This window comes from Salvelinus namaycush, chromosome 16 (genome assembly GCF_016432855.1).
Source record: "Salvelinus namaycush isolate Seneca chromosome 16, SaNama_1.0, whole genome shotgun sequence".
In the NCBI taxonomy this organism is placed as follows: Eukaryota; Metazoa; Chordata; class Actinopteri; order Salmoniformes; family Salmonidae; genus Salvelinus; species Salvelinus namaycush.
Genome location: NC_052322.1, coordinates 39023381 through 39045786, shown reverse-complemented (window position 1 = coordinate 39045786; position 22406 = coordinate 39023381).

The following is a 22406-nucleotide window of genomic DNA, read 5'->3' as shown; positions in this document are numbered from 1 at the left end:
CAAAACTTGGATCATATTACTTCAGTGCTAGCCTCTACACTGGCTTCCTGATAAGGCAAGGGCTGATTTCAAGGTTTTACTGCTAACCTACAAAGCATTACATGGGCTTGCTCCTACCTATCTTTCCGATTTGGTCCTGTTGTACATACCTTCACGTACGCTACGGTCACAAGACACAGGCCTCCTTACTGTCCCTAGAATTTCTAAGCAAACAGCTGGAGGCAGGGCTTTCTCCTGTAGAGCTCCATTTTAATGGAATGGTCTGCCTACCCATGTGAGAGACGCAGACTCGGTCTCAACCTTTAAGTCTTTATTGAAGACTCATCTCTTCAGTAGGTCCTATGATTGAGTGTAGTCTGGCCCGGGAGTGTGAAGGTGAATGGAAAGGCACTGGAGCAACGAACCGCCCTTGCTGTCTCTGCCTGGCCGGTTCCCCTCTCTCCACTGGGATTCTCTGCCTCTAACCCTATTACAGGGGCTGAGTCACTGGCTTACCGGTGCTCTTCCATGCCGTCCCTAGGAGGGGTGCGTCACTTGAGTGGGTTGAGTCACTGACGTGATCTTCCTGTCCGGGTTGGCGCCCCCTCTTGGGTTGTGCTGTGGCGGAGATCTTTGTGGGCTATACTCGGCCTTGTCTCAGGATGGTAAGTTGGTGGTTGAAGATATCACTCTAGTGGTGTGAGGGCTGTGCTTTGGCAAAGTGGGTGGGGTTATATCCTGCCTGTTTGGCCCTGTCCGGGGGTATCGTTGGATGGGGCCACAGTGTCTCCCGACCCCTCCTGTCTCAGCCTCCAGTATTTATGCTGCAGTAGTTTATGTGTCGGGTGGCTAGGGTCAGTCTGTTATATCTGGAGTATTTCTCCTGTTTTATCTCTCTCTCTTTTTTCTCTCTTTCATTCTTTCTTTCTCTGTCTCTTTTTCTTTCTCTCTCTCGGAGGACCTGAGCCCTAGGACCATGCCTCAGAACTACCTGGACTATTGACTCCTTGCTGTCCCCAGTCCACCTGGCCGTGCTGTTGCTCCAGTTTCAACTGTTCTGCCTGCGGATATGGAACCATGACCGGTTCACCGGATGTGCTACCTGTCCCAGACCTGCTGTTTTCAACTCTCTAGAGACAGCAGGAGCGGTAGAGATACTCTGAATGATCGGCTATGAAAAGCCAATTGACATTTACTTCTGAGGTGCTGACCTGTTGCACCCTCGACAACCACTGTGATTATTATTATTTGACCATGCTGGTCATTTATGAACATTTGAACATCTTGTCCATGTTCTGTTATAATCTCCACCCGGCACAGCCAGAAGAGGACTGGCCACCCCTCATAGCCTGGTTCCTCTCTAGGTTTCTTCCTAGGTTCTGGCCTTTCTAGGGAGTTTTTCCTAGCCACCGTGCTTCTACACCTGTATTGCTTGCTGTTTGGAGTTTTAGGCTGGGTTTCTGTACAGCACTTTGTGACATCAGCTGATGTACGAAAGGCTTTATAAATACATTTGATTGATTGACTGATTATCTGTTTATTTATTTTCACTTTCATACTTCAACTATTTGTACATTGTTACAACATTGCCATTAATATATACTGAAGAAAAATATAAACTCATCATGTAAAGTGTTGGTCCTATGTTTCATGAGTTGAAATAAAAGATCCCAGAAATTGTCCATATGCACAAAAAGCTTATTTCTATCAAATTTGTTTTCTTCCCTGTTAGTGAGCATTTCTCCTTTGCCAAGATAATCCATCCACCTGATGTGACATATCAAGAAGATGATTAAACAGCATGATAATTACACAGGTGCACCTTGCGCAGGGGACAATTAAAGGCCACTCTAAAATGTGCAGTTTTGTCACACAATAAAATGCCATAGATGTCTCAAGTTTTGAGGAAGGGAGGGTGCAATTGGCATGCTGACTGCAGGATTGTCCACCAGAGCTGTGCCAGAGAATTGAATGTTAATTTCTCTACCATGAGCCACTTCCAAAGTCGTTTTAGAGAATTTGGCAGTACGTCCACTTGGCTTCACAACCGCAGATCAAGTGTAAACACGCCAGCTCAGGACCTCCACATCCGGCTTCTTCACCTGCGGGATCGTCTGAGACCTGTCAATAAATCACTTTTGTGGGGAAAAACTAATTTTGATTGGCTGGGCCTGGCTCCTGCTCCCAAGTGGGTGGGCCCATGACCTCCCAGGCCCACCCATGGCTGCGCCCCTGCCCAGACGTGAAATCCCTAGATTAGGGCCTAGAATTTTTTTCAATTGTCTGATTTCCTTATATGAACTGTAACTCATTAAATTTGTTGAATTTATTTCATATTACGTTCATATTTTGTTCAGTATAATATTTGAACTGTCTATATTCTTTGTGTAGTGTTTACTGTTTAGTTTCTTTCCCTTGTTAATTTCCCTTTAATTTCTATTTTACTTGCTTTGGCAATATTAACATATGTTTCCCATTCCAATAAAGCCCTTTGAATTCAACTGAATTGATGTGTCTGGATGGAGGAGTCAGGAAAAGATAAAGAATCTCTAAGAGATTCTTCTGTTCTACAGAGTTTCACAAACAAACACTTGTCTTACCTATCTGTATTTAGAGGGTTGCAAACAAGAATGTGTGTGGGGTGGGGTGGGTGGTGAGAGAGAGCACAAGTGGAAAAGAGGTACAACGTGCGTGTGTGTGTGTGTGTGTGTGTGTGTGTGTTTGTGTTTGTGTGTATGCCTGTCTGTGTGTTTGTGTGTCTGTTTCTCTGTATTGTGTCAGTATTTTGACAGTATTCTGAGAGGTGTCAGTGGCCTTGTCCTCCCAGTGTGGTGTCTTATTAAGCCTGTGTTACTGACCAGCCACAGGACTGTACTAGCCACTGTACTGCTGCTGGAGAGGCTGGGAATAACTTGAAGGACATCATCTGTACCTTCACAGAAACGCAGGCAGACAGCCAGGGCAGATGTCAAATACACTGTAAAGTGAGATGGATTAGAAGAGGGAGAGTGGAGGGCAGATAGAACGAGTGAGAGTAGGGAGACAGACATAAGGAGAGAGAGAGAGATAAAAAGAAAGAGAAAGCGCAAAAGAGTGACTGTGTTTATGTGTAAGTCTACCTGCATGCAACTGTGTGTCTGTGTTTAAGACAGCAAGGGATCGGGAACAATCCCACCTCTCTCTACCTCTCCAACAATGGATCATCAATTTGAGTTCCCTGGCAGAGCAGAAAAACGGTCTTCTTCTCTCCTTTCTCTGTTACAACAAATTTCACACCCGCCCCAGGCAGTGGAGGCGGGGGATCAGGATCTCTCCTTCTTTATCGCTTTCTTCCTCTTATTCTTCCTCCTGTTCCTCCCTATGTCAATTAAAAGGCTCCCACTCTTTCTCCCTGGCCACCTAATCATCCCCGGCTCAAAGCGTCAAACTGCACTCAGATATTTAAAATAATAAGTTGTCTCTCTTTTCTCTCATTTATTTTTTGTCATCCTTTTCCCTCCTGTTTTCCCTCTCATTGTGTCTAGCATGCGTTGGTCCAGTGGTGGCCGATCTATAGGGAGGTCACCTCTGTAGTTTACTGACTCTATTTATCTGCTCCCGTAATCCTGGATAATCCCCCTTTTGCGCATAAACCATGGGATCAAATTTCCACCCTTTCAGGAAGTGTGGGGCTCAAAGAGCCCGCCACCCTGCCCAGAACAGGGGAGGGAGAGATTGGATATGTCTGCATGTGTGTAAGTGTGTGAGAGAGAGATCGAAAAAGAGTGAGATCAATTTACGTGTGAGTGATTGATGCCCTTGGGTCTGCCCAGATGGGCCTCTCTATCACTCAAACACACTCAGTTTGGCAACACCTTTTTCTCCCACTCAACACAGTAAAGACAGAGACACACAGACACAGGTGTGCTGTTCACATACACAACAGTAAGCTTGGTCACCTGCCACCAAAATTGTATAATTAGGCTCCCTATGACCAGTAGAAACAAAACAGGACAGCAGCCCGCCAGAGGAGGTCAACTAGGTACAGAAATTATACCGCTGTTTAATATTTGGATGTCAAAGGGGAATAATGCCCATAAGTGTCACGCCCTGGCCTTAGTTATCTTTGTTTTCGTTATTATATTAGTTAGGTCAGGGTGTGACATGGGGGATGTTTGTGTGTATTTGTCTCGTCTTAGGTGGTTGTATTGTATAGGGGGTTTTGTAGAGTGTATGGGGTTGTGTTCAGTATAGATGTTTAGGAAAGTCTATGGTTGCCTGGTTTGGTTCTCAATCAGAGACAGCTGTTTATTGTTGTCTCTGATTGGGAGCCATATTTAAGGCAGCCATAGGCATTAGGCTATTGTGGGTATTTGTCTATGTGATGTTGCATGTTTGCACTCAGTATTATAGCGGTCACGTTCGTTTTGTTATTTTGTATTGTGTGTTAAGTGTTCTTCGTTATTAAAAAGAAGAATGTATTTCTCTCACGCTGCGCCTTGGTCCACTCCTTTAAACGGCCGTGACAGAATTACCCACCATACCAGGACCAAGCAGCGTGGTAAACGGCAGGAGAAGCAGCAGCAGCAGCAGCAGCAGCAGCAGCAGGAGAGGCTGCACTATTTGGAGGAATGGACATGGGAGGACGAATTAGACGGCAAAGGACCCTGGGCAGAGCCAGGGGAATATCGCCGCCCCAAAGAAGAGCTGGAGGCAGCGAAGGCGGAGAGGCGCTATTATGAGGCGCTGGCACGGCAGAGCGGCTGGAGGCCCGAGAGGCAGCCCCAAAGATTCCTTGGGGGGGGGCACACGGGGCGTGTGGCAGAGTCAGGAGTCAGACCTGAGCCAACTCCCCCTGCTTACCGTAAGGAGCCGGTCAGGGCGGAATTGGAGGTGAGCGACGGAGAGACAGTGAAGGAGTTAATGGGGAAATTGGAGGAAAGAGTTATGAGGGAGGTGCTGGTTTGGTGCATGAGGCACGACATCCGCCCGACTGAACGTGTCGGGGAGTTGATGTCACCGGGGACAGCTCTCCATACTCGTCCTGAGGTGCGTGCTAGCCGTCTGGTTAAGACTGTGCCAGCCTCACGCACCAGGCCTCCTGTGCGCCTCCCTAGCCCTGCACGTCCTCTGCCAGCTCGGCGCTACAGCTCTCCCAGCCGTGCTTCCAGTGGAGAGAGGGGGCGTCGTACCGGGCAGGCACCGTGTTATGCGGTGGAGCGCACGGTGTTCCCGGTGCGTGTGCTTAGCCCGGTGCGCAACATCCCAGCTCCCCACATCTGCCGGGCTAGGGTGAAGATCCAGCCAGGGCGGATGGTGCCAGCCCTGCTCTTAAGATCTCCAGTGCGCTTTCACGGTCCGGTCTACCCAGTGCCACCTCCACGCACCAGCCCTCCGGTGGCAGCCCCCCGCACCAGGCTGTCTCTCCGTCTCATCGCTACAGAGTCTCCCGCCTGTCCAGCGCGGCCAGAGCCTTCCTCCTCTCCAGCGCTGCCGGAGTCTCCCGCCTGGCCGGCGCTGCCAGAGCTTCAGCCCCTCAGTCCAGAGGCGCCAGAGCCAACCTGTCCAGCGCTGCCAGAGCCTTCCTCCTCTCCAGCGCTGCCGGAGTCTCCCGCCTGTCCGGCGCTGCCAGAGCTTCAGCCCCTCAGTCCAGAGGGGCCAGAGCCAATCTGCCCAGAGCTGTTTGAGCTGTCTGCCTGTCCAGCACCGTCTGAGCTGCCTGCCTGCCCAGCGCCGTCAGAGCCGCCCGTCTGTCCCGAGCCGTCAGAGCCGCCCGTCCGTCCCGAGCCGTCAGAGCCGCCCGTCCGTCCCGAGCCGTCAGAGCCGCCCGTCTGTCCCGAGCCGTCAGAGCCGCCCGCCAGACAGGAGCAGCCAGAGCCGTCCGCCAGACAGGAGCAGCCAGAGCCGTCCGCCAGACAGGAGCAGCCAGAGCCGTCCGCCAGACGGGAGCAGCCAGAGCCGTCCGCCAGCCGGGACCTGCCAGAGCCGTCCGCCAGCCGGGACCTGCCAGAGCCGTCCGCCAGCCGGGACCTGCCAGAGTCCGCCAGCCAGCCGGGAGCTGCCAGAGTCCGCCAGCCAGCCGGGAGCTGCCAGAGTCCGCCAGCCAGCCGGGAGCTGCCAGAGTCCGCCAGCCAGCCGGGAGCTGCCAGAGTCCGCCAGCCAGCCGGGAGCTGCCAGATTCCGCCAGCCAGCCGGGAGCTGCCCCTCAGTCCGGTGCTGCCCCTCAGTCCGGTGCTGCCCCTTAATCCAGTGGGGTTATTATGGAGGGTGGCCGTTAGGAGGAGGCCACGGAAGCGGGTAGTGACTATGGTGAAGTGGGGGCCACGTCCCACACCCGAGCCGCCGCCATAAGAAGGCCCACCCGGACCCTCCCCTTCTGTGTCAGGTTTGCGGCCGGGAGTCCGCACCTTTGGGGGGGGGGGTACTGTCACGCCCTGGCCTTAGTTATCTTTGTTTTCGTTATTATATTAGTTAGGTCAGGGTGTGACATGGGGGATGTTTGTGTGTATTTGTCTCGTCTTGGGTGGTTGTATTGTATAGGGGGTTTTGTAGAGTGTATGGGGTTGTGTTCAGTATAGATGTTTAGGAAAGTCTATGGTTGCCTGGTTTGGTTCTCAATCAGAGACAGCTGTTTATTGTTGTCTCTGATTGGGAGCCATATTTAAGGCAGCCATAGGCATTAGGCTATTGTGGGTAATTGTATGTGATGTTGCATGTTTGCACTCAGTATTATAGCGGTCACGTTCGTTTTGTTATTTTGTATTGTGTGTTAAGTGTTCTTCGTTATTAAAAAGAAGAATGTATTTCTCTCACGCTGCGCCTTGGTCCACTCCTTTAAACGGCCGTGACAATAAGGGATTTCACACAATTTAAATTGGAATTAGCATCATTGAACATTAGGCCCCCAATTGTTCAGTGAGTGTTCAACATGACTAAATATTTAATTGTACAGTACAACATCTGCCTAGTGACGCTGCCATCAGCAGCCATCATTAGATCGGCTTCATCCTCAGTCACTTTGATTACGCTGTCCATCAGCAGCCATCATTAGATCGGCTTCATCCTCAGTCACTTTGATTACGCTGTCCATCAGCAGCCATCATTAGATCGGCTTCATCCTCAGTCACTTTGATTACGCTGCCATCAGCAGCCATCATTAGATCAGCTTCATCCTCAGTCACTTTGATTACGCTGCCATCAGCAGCCATCATTAGATCAGCTTCATCCTCAGTCACTTTGATTACGCTGCCATCAGCAGCCATCATTAGATCGGCTTCATCCTCAGTCACTTTGATTACGCTGCCATCAGCAGCCATCATTAGATCGGCTTCATCCTCAGTCACTTTGATTACGCTGTCCATCAGCAGCCATCATTAGATCGGCTTCATCCTCAGTCACTTTGATTACGCTGCCATCAGCAGCCATCATTAGATTGGCTTCATCCTCAGTCACTCTGATTACGCTGCCATCAGCAGCCATCATTAGATCGCCTTCATCCTCAGTCACTTTGATTACGCTGTCCATCAGCAGCCATCATTAGATCGGCTTCATCCTCAGTCACTTTGATTACGCTGTCCATCAGTCACACAGGCCATAGGAAACACATGAAAAGCAACGGCAGGGATATATACTACACACTAAGTACCCCCTTGAAGCTTAGCGGACATGGTCCCAGGCAGCCTTGCACAGAGACACATATAACTAATATGATTTTATATAGTCCCCCAAGTTCAATTTGAATTGGGACAACTTTTTGAGGATGTAAAATATAAACATGAGCATGTATTCAAAGAATGAAGCTCTCTGGAAATGAACTTACCATGAGGCATAGCTGATTGAATAATGAGACATATGTATATTACATTAACTAGTTAATTAACACATTTTCCAATCACCTTCATATTACCTGGCTACTTGATGGCACATTCTCATCTATAATAACCATGGGAGTGTTGGAGCAGAGAGGTGAGGGGGTTGAATGAGCCTGCTGGAAGCTGGGGATGATTAGGTGGCCATGTCTATGACACAGGTGCCTGAGACCAGAGACCAGTTCCACTACTCCATTATCATTCAGTCCCCCCTATCAATTCACTCACTTCGACTTATGAGTAATCGTCTCAAACTGTTATTTTCATGAGAAAAGTTTTAAAATAATAAAATACATTTTCCACATTTTGATATGTTACAGCCTTATTCTAAAATATATATTTTTTAAATGTTCTCATCAATCTACACACAATACACCATAACGACAAAGCAAAAAACATTTTTTTAAATGTATTAAAAATAAAAAACTGAAATATCACATTTACATAAGTATTCAGACCCTTTACTCAGTACTTTGTTGAAGCACCTTAGGCACCTATTACAGTCTCGAGTCTTCTTGGGTATAATCCTCTCTGGGGTAGGTGGGACGCAATCGTCCCACCTGGCCAATAGCCAGGGAAAATACAGAGCGCCATATTCAAATAAAATGATATAAAAATCAAACTTTCATTAAATCACACATGTAAGATACCAAATTAAAGCTACACTCGTTGTGAATCCAGCCAACATGTCAGATTTCAAAAAGGTTTTTCGGCGAAAGCATAAGATGCTATTATCTGATGATAGCACAACAGTAAACAAAGAGAGTAGCATATTTCAACACTGCAGGCACGACACAAAACGCAGAAATAAAAATATAATTCATGCCTTACCTTTGACGAAAATCTTTTGTTGGCTCTCCAATATGTCCCATAAACATCACAAATTGTCCTTTTGTTCGATTAATTCCATCGATATATATCCAAAATGTCAATTTATTTGGCGCGTTTGTCACGAATCCCGTTTCCTGAGTCTGTTTTTTGCCTGTGTTCTGTCCTGGAGTGTTTTTTCCGGCGTCCTGGAACGCACCCTGTCTGGTTGCCGGGCAATGTAGCCAGTTGGGAGAGTTCTGATTACCCGCACCTGTATCCCATCAGCTATCTGCACACCTGGTCCTAATCATCATCTCTCCTCTTCTTAAGCCCGGACCTGACATCCATTCCCTGCCGGATCGTTAGCCATGAACAGTATGTTGTGCCCACGAACCAGCCTCCAGTTGATAGAGTTTGTTTTGTTTTGTTGTTTTGTACTTCTTGCTTGCCTTTAACTTACCTCCGTTTGTTCTGTCTACAGCCATTCACCCGGAACCCATATCCCATCCCTGTCTGCTCGTCGCCAGTTTTTGTTTATCCCTTGGATCTGCCTATCCACTCCCATCAACACACCTCCGCTGCCCGCTCCGCCACCTGGAACTATCTACCTCCACGTTCTCATTTATTAATAAATACTCACCATCTTCATACTCACCTTGTCCTGGTCTGCTTCTGGGTCCAATTTTGGTAAACCCTGACAGAACGATCCGGCCAGCGATGAACCCAGCGGACCTGGACTCCGTTTGCCATGCAATTACCCAGCAGGAGAAGATGTTGGGACAACACAACACGGCGCTACACGAGATAGCGGGTTCAATCCGGAACTTATCGGCTAGCTTAACGAGTATCCAGGATCAGCTCAGTTTGCCGGCGGATCATCCACCACCTGTTTCACCCATATCACCTGCCGATTCGGGAGCGGGTTCCTTCCGTGAGCCCAAGGTTCCGACACCGGATAAGTACGAGGGAGATTTGGGAGGATGCCGTTCATTTCTTTTGCAGTGTGGGTTAGTTTTTGATTTGCAGCCCTACTCTTACGCCACAGATAAGGCTAGGATAGCTTTTGTTATTGAGCTGCTGCGTGGTAGAGCTCTGGAATGGGCTTCAGCCGTTTGGGAACGACGGGACACCTGCATGACGTCATACCAGGGTTTCACGGCAGAGATGAGAAAGCTTTTTGACCATCCAGTCCGAGGTAAGGACGCAGCTAAACGTTTGTTCTCTCTTCGCCAAGGAGCTCGCAGTGTGGCAGACTTTGTGATTGAATTCAGGACATTGGCTGTGGAGAGTGGTTGGAATGAGGAATCACTACAAGCGGCTTTTTACCAGGGGTTGTCGGAGCAACTCAAGGACGAGCTGATCTCCTATCCAGAGCCTAGTGACCTAGACAGTTTGGTCACCTTAGCTATTCGGGTAGATAATAGAGTCCGAGAGAGAAGGAGGGAGAAGCAGTGGGGTCCGTCTAATCAATCTGAGACTCGGTTACCATTCGGGTCAGGAAGTGGACCAGAACGTGTTGATCATTATTCCCCACACAGGATTAGTGGAGGGGTCTTGCCGTCAGATCCTGAACCCATGCTTATAGGGCGACACGGGTTAACTAAGGTGGAGCGCCAACGTAGACGTGAGACCAACAGCTGCCTCTACTGTGGTAGCTCGGGACATTACATCTCCGCTTGTCCTCAGCGCCCGTTAAACTGCCCGGCTCGCTAGTTTTGGGAGGTCTTTTAGCGAGCCAGTTTCAACCTCTCAAGAACCCTGTCAGACCCTGTTTTCCTGCGACCCTCATGAATAAGAATCAGAGTTTAGCGATGAACGCTTTTATCGATTCAGGTGCCGATGGCAGCTTTATTGATGCCGATTTGGTGGAACAGCTGGGGCTTTCCAAGGAGCAATTGCCGAAAGCCATTGAAGCAACCACTCTGAACGGCAGTAGTCTGGCACTGATCACTATGAGGACTGAACCGGTTAAGATGTTGTTGTCGGGGAATCATTCAGAGGTTATCTCCTTCTTCATTTTGTCCTCGCCCCATGTTCCCCTGGTTCTTGGTTACCCCTGGCTGAGAGAACACAATCCCTCGGTTGATTGGGTGACGGGTAGGGTAACTAGTTGGAGCATTGAGTGTCATGCTAACTGCCTTAGGACTGCCTGTTCTCATGCTCTCCCCAGTCAGGGCAGTGAGTCTGCTCCCACTGATTTGTCCCTGGTTCCAGAAATATATCACGATTTGGGTGAAGTATTCAGTAAGCAGAAGGCTCTGTCACTTCCTCCCCACCGACCTTATGACTGTGCGATTAAGTTGTTCCCTGGAGCTGCCTTTCCCAAGGGACGATTATACAGTATCTCTCGACCTGAGCGTGAGGCCTTGGAGACCTACATCAAGGAGTCTCTAGCTGCAGGTCTCATTCGCCCCTCGTCATCACCCCTGGGAGCAGGATTCTTTTTTGTGAGCAAGAAGGATGGCTCACTTCGACCGTGTATTGATTATCGGGGTTTGAATGATATTACGGTCAAAAACAAGTATCCCCTGCCCTTGATGAGCTCTGCGTTCGACTCATTACAGGGTGCTACGGTGTTTACGAAGCTTGATCTACGCAATGCTTATCATTTGGTTCGGATCAAAGAGGGGGACGAGTGGTTGACTGGGTTCAATACACCTATGGGACATTTCGAGTACCAGGTGATGCCGTTTGGACTGACCAACGCTCCTGCTGTGTTCCAAAGTATGGTGAATGACGTGCTGAGAGATATGATTGGTATTTTTGTGTTCGTTTACCTGGATGATATCCTCATCTTCTCGAGGGAGCTTTCTAGCCACGTCCAGCATGTCAAGCAGGTCCTGCAGCGGTTATTGGAGAACCGTCTGTTCGTGAAGGCTGAGAAGTGTGATTTTCACGCCCACACTACGTCCTTCCTCGGGTACATCATCTCCAGGGGAGAGATCAAGATGGACCAAGAGAAGGTTCGGGCGGTTCGGGATTGGGGCCAGCCCGGTACGAGATTGCAACTCCAGAGATTCCTGGGATTTGCGAACTTCTATCGGAGGTTTATCCGGGATTACAGCCGGGTGGCCGCTCCTCTTACTGCCTTGACGTCTTGTACCAGGAAATTCTGTTGGACTCCTGAGGCAGACCGAGCATTTCTGGACTTGAAGAGCCGATTCACCAACGCCCCGATTCTCTCTCAACCTGACACTTCCCGTCAGTTTGTTGTTGAGGTGGACGCATCTGATGTGGGGGTGGGCGCCATCCTGTCCCAGCGTAGCTCCACTGACGGTAAACTCCATCCCTGCGCCTTCTACTCTTGTCGTCTTTCACCAGCTGAGAGAAACTACGATGTGGGTAACCGGGAGCTTCTCGCTGTGAAGCTTGCCTTGGAGGAGTGGCGTCACTGGTTGGAGGGAGCGGAGCAACCGTTTGTGGTCTGGACGGACCACAAGAATCTGGCTTACGTGCAATCGGCTAAACGTCTCAACTCCCGTCAGGCCAGGTGGGCGTTGTTTTTTGGACGTTTCAATTTTTCCCTGACGTTCCGACCTGGGTCGAAGAACGGCAAAGCGGACGCCTTGTCCCGGATGTTCTCCAAGACGGATGAGTGTGGGGCCAAGACTGAGACGATTCTTCCCCAGAACCTTGTCGTGGGAGCCGTTACATGGAGGATTGAGGAGGATGTGATGGCGGCCCTTCGGACGCAGCCCGGTCCCGGTAACGGTCCACCCGGTCGGTTGTTCGTGCCTGAGTCGGTCCGTTCTGCTGTCCTTCAGTGGTCCCACGCCAGCAAGATAGCTTGTCACCCTGGCGTTGCTCGGACTATGGCGCTACTGCACAGACGATTTTGGTGGCCTGCCATGGGAGAAGATACCCGGAGGTTTGTTGCCGCATGTCCTGTTTGTGCGAAGAACAAGAGTATCAATCGGCCCAGCTCTGGGCTTCTTCACCCCCTACCTATTCCTCGGCGACCTTGGTCGCATCTGGCCCTGGATTTTGTCACGGGATTGCCCTCTTCTGTTGGGAACACGGTCATTCTGACCATTGTGGACAGATTCAGCAAGTTTGCTCATTTTGTCCCTCTCTCCAAGCTTCCATCTGCCACGGAGATGTCCGAGATCCTTGTTAGGGAGGTTTTCAGGGTCCACGGATTGCCCAGTGACATTGTTTCTGACCGTGGTCCTCAGTTTACCTCTGCTGTCTGGAGATCCTTCTGTTTGGCCATTGGAGCTACAGTCAGTCTCACTTCTGGATTTCACCCACAATCTAATGGTCAGGCGGAGAGAGCCAACCAGAAGATGGAGTCCACGCTGCGTTGTCTTGTCTCCTCTGATCCCACCTCTTGGTCATCTCAATTACCCTGGGTCGAGTATGCCCATAATACCCTTCCTTCATCTGCTACTGGGATGTCCCCCTTCCAATGCCTGTACGGATACCAACCTCCCTTGTTTCCTTCTCAGGAGAGGGATCTCTCGGTTCCCTCTGTCCAGGCCCACATTCGTCGTTGCCACCGGACCTGGCATCGGGCCAGGAAGGTCCTCCTTAGAGTTTCTGACCGGTATCAGATCCAGGCGAATCGTCGCCGTATTCCTGCTCCCGCTTATACCGTCGGAGATAAGGTTTGGTTGGCTACACAGGATCTTCCTCTACGGACTGAGTCGAGGAAACTGTCACCAAAGTTCATTGGTCCGTTTGTGGTGGAGAGAATCATTAACCCTGTTGTGGTCCGACTCAAATTGCCGGCAACGCTTAGAGTACACCCCACCTTTCATGTCTCCTGCCTCAAGCCGGTTCTCCTCAGTCCTCTGTTGCCCCCTCCTCCTCGTCCTCCTCCTCCTCGGATGATCGGAGGTGGTCCTGCCTACACGGTGCGCCGCATCATGGACTCCAGACGGCGGGGTCGAGGGTTCCAGTATTTAGTGGATTGGGAAGGATATGGTCCAGAGGAGAGGAGTTGGATTCCTCGGCGTCAGATCCTTGACGATGACCTGCTTCGTGACTTTTACCGCCTCCACCCTGGCGCTCCGGGTAGTCCGCCCGGTGGCGTTCGTCGGAGGGGGGGTACTGTCACGAATCCCGTTTCCTGAGTCTGTTTTTTGCCTGTGTTCTGTCCTGGAGTGTTTTTTCCGGCGTCCTGGAACGCACCCTGTCTGGTTGCCGGACAATGTAGCCAGTTGGGAGAGTTCTGATTACCCGCACCTGTATCCCATCAGCTATCTGCACACCTGGTCCTGATCATCATCTCTCCTCTTCTTAAGCCCGGACCTGACATCCATTCCCTGCCGGATCGTTAGCCATGAACAGTATGTTGTGCCCACGAACCAGCCTCCAGTTGATAGAGGTTGTTTTGTACTTCTTGCTTGCCTTTAACTTACCTCCGTTTGTTCTGTCTACAGCCATTCACCCGGAACCCATATCCCATCCCTGTCTGCTCGTCGCCAGTTTTTGTTTATCCCTTGGATCTGCCTATCCACTCCCATCAACACACCTCCGCTGCCCGCTCCGCCACCTGGAACTATCTACCTCCACGTTCTCATTTATTAATAAATACTCACCATCTTCATACTCACCTTGTCCTGGTCTGCTTCTGGGTCCAATTTTGGTAAACCCTGACAGCGTTTCATCCAGAAAAACACAGCTTCCAACTTGCGCAACGTCACTACAAAATATATCAAAAGTTACATGTAAACTTTACCAAAACATTTCAAACTACTTTTGTAATACAACGTTAGGTATTTTTAAACGTTAATAATCGATCAATTTGAACTTTGAACTCAATTTGAAGACGGGATGATCTGTGTTCAATAAAAAATAAAACAAACTGACGCAACTTTTTTGGTAATGTGCCTCTCTCAAACAATTTACTTCAAGTGACCCTCCTTTACGATGGCCGTACTTCTTTATTACACAAAGGAATAACCTCAACCAATTTCCAAAGACTGGTGACATCCAGTGGAAGCAGAAGGAACTGCAAACAAGTCCCTTAGAAATCTGGTGTCCCAATGAAAACACATTGAAAAGACAGTGACCTCAAAAAAATAAAAATTCTGAATGGTTTGTCCTCGGGGTTTTGCCTGCTACATAAGTTCTGTTATGCTCACAGACATGATTCAAACAGTTTTAGAAACTTCCGAGTGTTTTCTATCCAAATCTACTAATAATATGCATATCTTATATTCTGGGGATGAGTAGAAGGAAGTTGAAATTGGGCACGCTATTTATCCAAAAGTGAAAATGCTGCCCCCTACCCCGAAGAAGTTAGGCACCTATTACAGCCTCGAGTCTTCTTGGGTATGACGCTACAAGCTTGGCACACGTGTATTTGAGGAGTTTATACCATTCTTCTCTGCAGATCCTCTCAAGCTCTGTCAGGTTGGATGGAGGGCGTCGCTGCTCAGCTATTTTCAGGTCTCTCCAGAGATGTTCAATCAGGTTCAAGTCCGGGGCAACTCAAGGACATTAAGAGACTTGTCCAGAAGCCACTCCCGTGTTGTCTTGGCTGTGTGCTTAGGGTTGTTGTCCTGTTGGAAGGTGAACCTTCGCCCCAGTCTGAGGTCCTGAGCGCTCTGGAGAAGGTTTTCATCAAGGTTCTTTCTCTACTTTCTCTGTTCAACACCTTCCCTCAATCCTGACTAGTCTCCCAGTCCCACAGCATGATGCTGCCACCACCATGCTTCACCGTAGGGATGGTGCCAGGTTTTCTCCAGACGTGATGCTTTGCATTCAGGTCAAAGAGTTCAATCTTGGTCCTTTAGGTGCCTTTTGGCAAACGGGCTGTCATGTGCCTTTTATTGAGGAGTGGCTTCCGTCTGGCCACTCTAGCATAAAGGCCTGATTGGTGGAGTGCTGCAGAGATGGTTGTCCTTCTGGAAGGTTCTCCCATCTCCACAGAGGAATGCTCGAGCTCTGTCAGAGTAACCATCGGGTTCTTGGTCACCTCCCTGACCAAGACCCTTCTCCCCTGATTGCTCAGTTTGGCCGGGCGGCCAGCTCTAGGAAGAGTCTTGGTGGTTCTAAACTTCTTCCACTTAAGAATGATTGAGCCCACTGTGTTCTTGGGGACCTTCAATGTTGCAGAAATGTTTTGGTACCCTTCCCCTGATCTGTGCCTCGACACGTGCCACGTGCCTCTGTGCCTCGTGTCTCGGGAGACTACGGACAATTCCTTCGACCTCGTGGCTTGGCTTTAGCTCTGACATGCGTTGTCAACTGTGGGAGCTTGTATAGACAGGTGTGTGCCTTTCCAAATCATGTCCAATCAATTGAATTTGCCACAGGTGGACTCCAATCAAGTTGTAGAAACATCTCAAGGATGACCAATGGAAACAGGATGCAACTGAGCTCAATATCGAGTCTCATAGCAGGGTCTGAATAGTTATGTAAATAAGGTATTTCTGATTTTTATTTCTAAAACCTTGTTTTTGCTTTTTCATTGTGGGGTATTGTGTGTAGATTGACGAGGAAAAAGTTTTTTTTTAATCCATTGTAGAATAATGCTGTATGTGGAAAAAGTCAAGGGGTCTGAATACTTTCTGAATGCACTGTATATATACACTACCGGTCAAAAGTTTTAGAACACCTACGCATTCAAAGGTTTGTCTTTATTTTTACTATTTTCTACATTGTAGAATAATAGTGAAGACATCAAAACAATGAAATAACACATATGGAACCATGTAGTGATCACAAAAGTGTTAAACAAATAAAGATATTTTAATAGTTCCACAAAATGGCCAGAATCAAAGAACTGTCTTCTGAAACTCATCAGTCTGTTCTTGTTCTGAGAAATTAAGGCTATTCCATTCGAGAAAAGTCCAAGAAAATTAAGATCTCGTATAACACTGTGTTCTACTCCCTTCATAGTACAGCGCAAATCGTCTAACCAGAATAGAAAGAGGAAGACGCGACTCCGGGATGCTGGCCTTCTAGGCAGAGTTCTTCTGTCCAGTCTCTGTGTTCTTTTGCCCATCTTAATCTTTTCATTTTATTGGCCAGTCTGAGATATGGCTTTTCCTTGCAACTCTGCCTACAAGGTCAGCATTCCGGAGTCGCCTCTTCACTGTTGACGTTGAGACTGGTGTTTTGCGGGAACTATTTAATGAAGCTGCCAGTTGAGGACTTGTGAGGCGTCTGTCTCTCAAACTAGACACTCTAATGTACTTGTCTTCTTGCTCAGTTGCTCAGTTTAAATGATGTGGTTTGGTTTCAATACTTCAAAACCAAATGGTAGGTCTAGGCTTCCCATTTCGGGGCTTCCCACAGACTCTGGCAAACTCGTGTTTCTAAAAATGAATTCAAAGGCACTGTAGACTGAGACTAATAAGGCATTTTTCGTGTAATTTGTATTTAATTCTAAGTAAGTCACAGTCTATATGCGCAATTTATAGACTATACTGATTTAATACAGCAAAATGTTGTTTAAATGCTGAGCGCTGAATATCCCTGACTCCCTACCAGCCTAGTGTGTCTCACTTGCAAATACTTCACAATGTATTTCTTTGTAGCCTATAGCCTTGAAATAACTGAAATAATATAGCCTAAATAATTCATCTCCTTCTTAGGCTCCCTGTCTGGCTCCTGACCTATTTAAAGTGTTTATATTCTGTTTAATATGACATGTAGCCTATTTGAAATGATGAGCACTTCTTCTATTCACCTTTTCATGTTTATTAAAATACTTTTCATTTAAATGATGTGTTTTGGTTTCAATACTTCAAAACCAAATGGTAGGTCTAGGTAGTCACAAAAATAGATGGTTGTTGGTTAAATTGTGATTTTAATGAATGGAGCGAATCTGGAGCAGCATTTTGTTTTCCTGTGAGCATGCAACGGTTTTTAGCAGAGCGTTTGGAAAGGATTTGGAGCGCCAGAGCGATGCGTGTGAGTTCCAACCGCTCAACTCCGCTCACTTACTCTGGTGTGTATAGACAGTATGGACAGTATATGATATAAAAAGTGTGCACAGCAGTAGTTACAGTATATAGAATGAGCCTTGACTAGAACACAGCATATACATATAGTGGGTAAAACAGTATGTCAATATTATTAAAGTGACCAGTGTTCAATTTCTCTATGTACATAGCACAGGAGGCTGCTGAGGGGAGAACGGCTCATAATAATGGCCAGAATGGAGCAGATGGAATGGCATCAAACACATGGTTTCCAGGTATGTGGTATTTGATACCATTCCACCAATTCCACTCCAGTCATTACCACAAGCCCGTTCTCCCCAATTAAGGTGCCACCAACCTCCTGTGGGACATAGGGAAAAGCAGTCTCTAAGGTGCAGGGTAGAGTATAGGATGATAGCTGGCTAGATCCCCAAATAATTGATTAAAACACACTATTTTGCAAAGAAGGTCCACTCTGTAGGGTAGCACCATGGTGTAGCCGGAGGACAGCTAGCTTCCCTCCTCCTCTGAGTACATTGACTTCAATACAAATGTCCTCCAACCTGTCAGAGCTCTTGCAGCATGAAATTACATGTTGTCTATCCAATCAAGGGATCAGAGAATTAATCTAGTACTGAAAGCATGAGCTACAGCTAGTCAGCACTGCAGTGCATAAAATGTGGCGAGTAACTGACTCAAAGAGAGAGAAAGAAAACAGTTTTGAACAAATTCATTTATTCCTAAATGAAGGAGAAGCAAGAGAGAAATAGAGAGAGAGATTTCATAATTTTCTTCAGTTTCACTTACTTAGCTTGCAAATGCAGCTAGTTTAGCCTACTGAAACACCATGCTCAAACAGAGTGATGCTATGTTAGCTTGCTGGCTATGACTATCCAAACACAATACTCGGACTCTTCTAAGTCAAGGTAAGCTTTTGGTTTTACTAATTTATTGCCACCAGGGCCCGACGGTCTAACTGCTTACTGACTATACACTGTAACGTTACTGCATGAATAGTGGGTTTACTAACGGGTTAGTTCTGTTAGCTATGCTTACTATGATGTTACTTTAGCTAATATGGCTACAAAGATGTAGTCTGTGTGTAGCTGTTTGGCTTGGAACGTTTTTTTCGCCTGGTCACATACTGCTGATGTGGTGTGCATTGAAGTCCACAAGTGAAGGGAAGAGGTGAAAGGGGGAGAGTACATAACGTAGATGTGAGACGGACTACAACGTGGCTGCTATGAAACTGTGAACTGTGTTTACGCATGATCAGGGGTGTATTCATTCCGCCGATTCTTTTGAAAAACGTTTCTTAAACAGAAGTAAACGGATCAAAACGGGGATAAACATACCTAAATTTGTCAAATAGACACTCTCGTTTGCAAGCAAGAGTGTGCAAGGCGGTATTGAATGTCAGTCTGTCCATGTGTCACTGTCTGTCACATCAAATTCGTCTCTCGACCTGTGTGCACCTACGTTATAAACTTTCATTCATAAGCTAAGGTTGTAGCAACCTCATGATGAGTATAGGGAAAATGTGAGTATCAAGCCTAAACCTATCGCTGTTACATTTAACTGGGTGAATGGAATATGAATGACAGTCATCCCATATGTTGTAATAGAAATTAGGCCATTTTCATGGGAAAATAATCGTCCTCCGTCATCTGAAATGGCACTGACCGCCACTGCTGTTGATGTACCCTTGAGCAAGCCACGTACCCCTAATTGTTCTGTTTACAGTCTGAAAGCTTAACATCTATTTTTCTGCTGACTACCCAAATCAACACCGCACACCTCATTCCCCACCCTTCTCTGTCCCTCTCAACCTCCTTCCCCACCGATCCACTTTCAATCTGCTCCAGTCCCCCAGGACCACTTTTAAATTCATCTCTAATTCATGGGTTGCACGTTTTGTCTTGAGGTTTGGTGATTGACTGAATGTTCTAATGCATTCTATATTGCCACTAATTAAGATTTCATCTAAAGTCTTTTATAGTGACTTGGAAACACAAGGACATTTCTAAAGTAGGCAAATAATTAGTAGGAAAACCTTTTGTCCTAATTTTGATATTGTCAGTTTGACTTTAGATGTAGCATAACATTAGCTAGCTATCTAAGAGTGAGGAGAGAGCACTGCATTTCAGTTAGCTAATGTTAGCTTTGCTAGGTATTTTTGATAAACTTTGCTAGCTGAAGACAGCATTGCCATCTGTCTAAAGTAAATTTTACGACATAATAATGATGACAAAGTTGTTTCCTAATAATTATTTACTGTAGCCTACTGTAGCAATGTCATCATATTTTAAGCCACTACAGTGTAGTTTAGACCAAACAATCATTATCCTACTTAAGAATGACTCTGCATCACTTGACTTTCGGGCACAACTATTGACTGAGAGCATCTTGAGTACGTTTACAACAATTACTTGAAACGACCGAGTGATGGAGGTGCACACTCATGAATAGGTAGCTGGAAGCAGACCAGAAGACACACACACAAACGTTCCTAGTATCCCAGGTAGAGATAAATTACTGTTATAGCCCTCAGCACTGTTGTCTTCTAGTCTCTTTGATGTAGTACCTCTCTGATGGAAAGAGAAGGCCAGAACACCTCCACGTATCAAACATGAACTGAAGCCCTTTCCTAGAAACTGCTGGGTTTGGCCTTGGTTTGTCCCCTGTGCTGACCAAGTGGATGATATGGCCTCAGGTGTGTGTGTGTGTGTGCGTGTGTGCGTGCGTGCGTGCGTGCGTGCGTGCGTGCGTGCGTGCGTGCGTGCGTGCGTGCGTGCGTGCGTGCGTGCGTGTGCAAGGGTCTCTCAGTGGGTTCTATGGTGTCTGAGTGTCCAGCATGACTAACTGCATGTTTGGTGTCTGAGTGTCCAGCACGACTAACTGTATGTTTGTGCTCTCTGTGTATGTGTGAATATTCCCCAAATAAATGTTGTTTGTTTAGCAACTATTTAATGACCCTAATTGACTTTTTAGAATTGTCTGGGATAGTGTAACACTTTTTATCCCTCTGTTTTCCTTCAAGCAAAAGCAATTTGACCATGGCCGCTCTGATTTGTTATTGAAATTCATATTTTTGTTGTTGTTTGATTTAATTGTGAATTTATTTAGCTGATTCAAACTTTTCATTCTGTCTTCAAATGTACAACTTTTCACTGACTATGTGAATATGAACAGCTCAGACTTGCCATGCGAATTGTTTGCAAAACCTAAAATAGCCGTGAATGGTACATTTGGATATCAGTCATGAGATATTTACAATTTCTTTGACTCCGTTTGTTGAGAAGCTTTTGGATGCGTAGAAAACAACCACATGCATAGCCGTGTGCAGCAAACCAACACCAACAAAGCCAGCTCTGTACACTACCTGGAAGTATCTCTACAAATGACTGTAACACCAAAGCATTATACTAACAGTGGCTTATCAAATCACTAGATATCAGATCACTAGAGAGAGAGATATATATGGAAAGAGAAAAGGACAGAGATCGAGGCAGAGGCAGTAACAGTTACAGAGAGACAGAGGCAGAGACAGAAAAACAGAGGAAGAGGCAGAGACAAAAAAACAGAGACAAAAAGATACAGAAACAGAGTCAGAGGAAGAGGAAGAGGCAGAAAGACAGAGAGACAGAGAGACAGAAAAACAGAAAAACAGAGGCAGAGAGACATATAAGATAGACAGACAGACAGACAGACAGACAGCGTGAGAGAAAGTTCAAATATGCCTACGTTTTCCCCCAGTTTTGTGCCAACTGTGTAAGGACCAACGCTGGAGTCGAGAAGCAGCTACTGGGAGTCAAACATTTAATGAGGAACAGACAAGGAACAAGACAGGAACAGCATCAGCACACGGGTAACAAAACGACGAACGTTAATGCGGAAGTGGGGAACAGACCTGGGTGACAGACACTTATAGGGAAGGAAATAAGAGCTGATTGAGTCCAGGTGAGTCCAAATGATTGCTGATGCGCGTGACGAGGGAAGCAGGTGTGTGTAATGATGGTGGCAGGAGTGCGTAATACTGGGGAGCCGGGCGCCCTCGAGCGCCAGGAGAGTAGAGCGGGAGCAGGCGTGACAAACTGAATGGGCCTGGATGTCTTCTGAGGAGGGGCAGCTCTCACATTTCCTCCACAGAGTCTGTAAAGACATCTGACTGAACCAGAAGCTGGAACAAAAACTTGCACAGACAAGTGTTGTCCATCCCTGCTCTGTTTGAAACCATATTAGTCTATATATTTTCCTATCTGTCTGTCATACATATTCACACCCAAACATATTCAGACATATACAGATCCAGTATGGACTAGTCCTTCTTTGAATTCAGAGCTTGGGACATTAAAGGAAAATACCACTCAAAAACTACCTTTTTGGTATTTGTTTAATTAGTCCACTGTTAATACAGTCCCAAAATGTTTTGCATGTCAGCAATCAAGCAATTACGCATCATACTGTGACGGTTTCTGTATTTTGATGTACCTTGAAAACTTGACTGCTGACATGCAAAACAGTTTTGGACTGTATCAACAATGGACTAATGAAAAAAATACAAAAATATTTTTGAGTGGAATTGTCCTTTAAATTATTACACAACTTTCACAGACTAGCTGAATACCAGTAACACAAATTACAGCATCACCTAACTCACCATCACATAACTGGAAACTTGTCATATGTACTTGAGCCTTTTCTTTCCCAGACTGCCATTGGCACTGAGACTTTACCTGGAGATGGTCCAAGTCCAATGTTCTCATGATCATTATGCCTGTATTTCACTAAAATATTAATTCGATAGCAGAGATTTTTGTTTTTGTTTTTCAGAGATACTTTGGACATGTCAAGACTCAGAAGTTAATGCACTCTCACAAGTACACCGCAT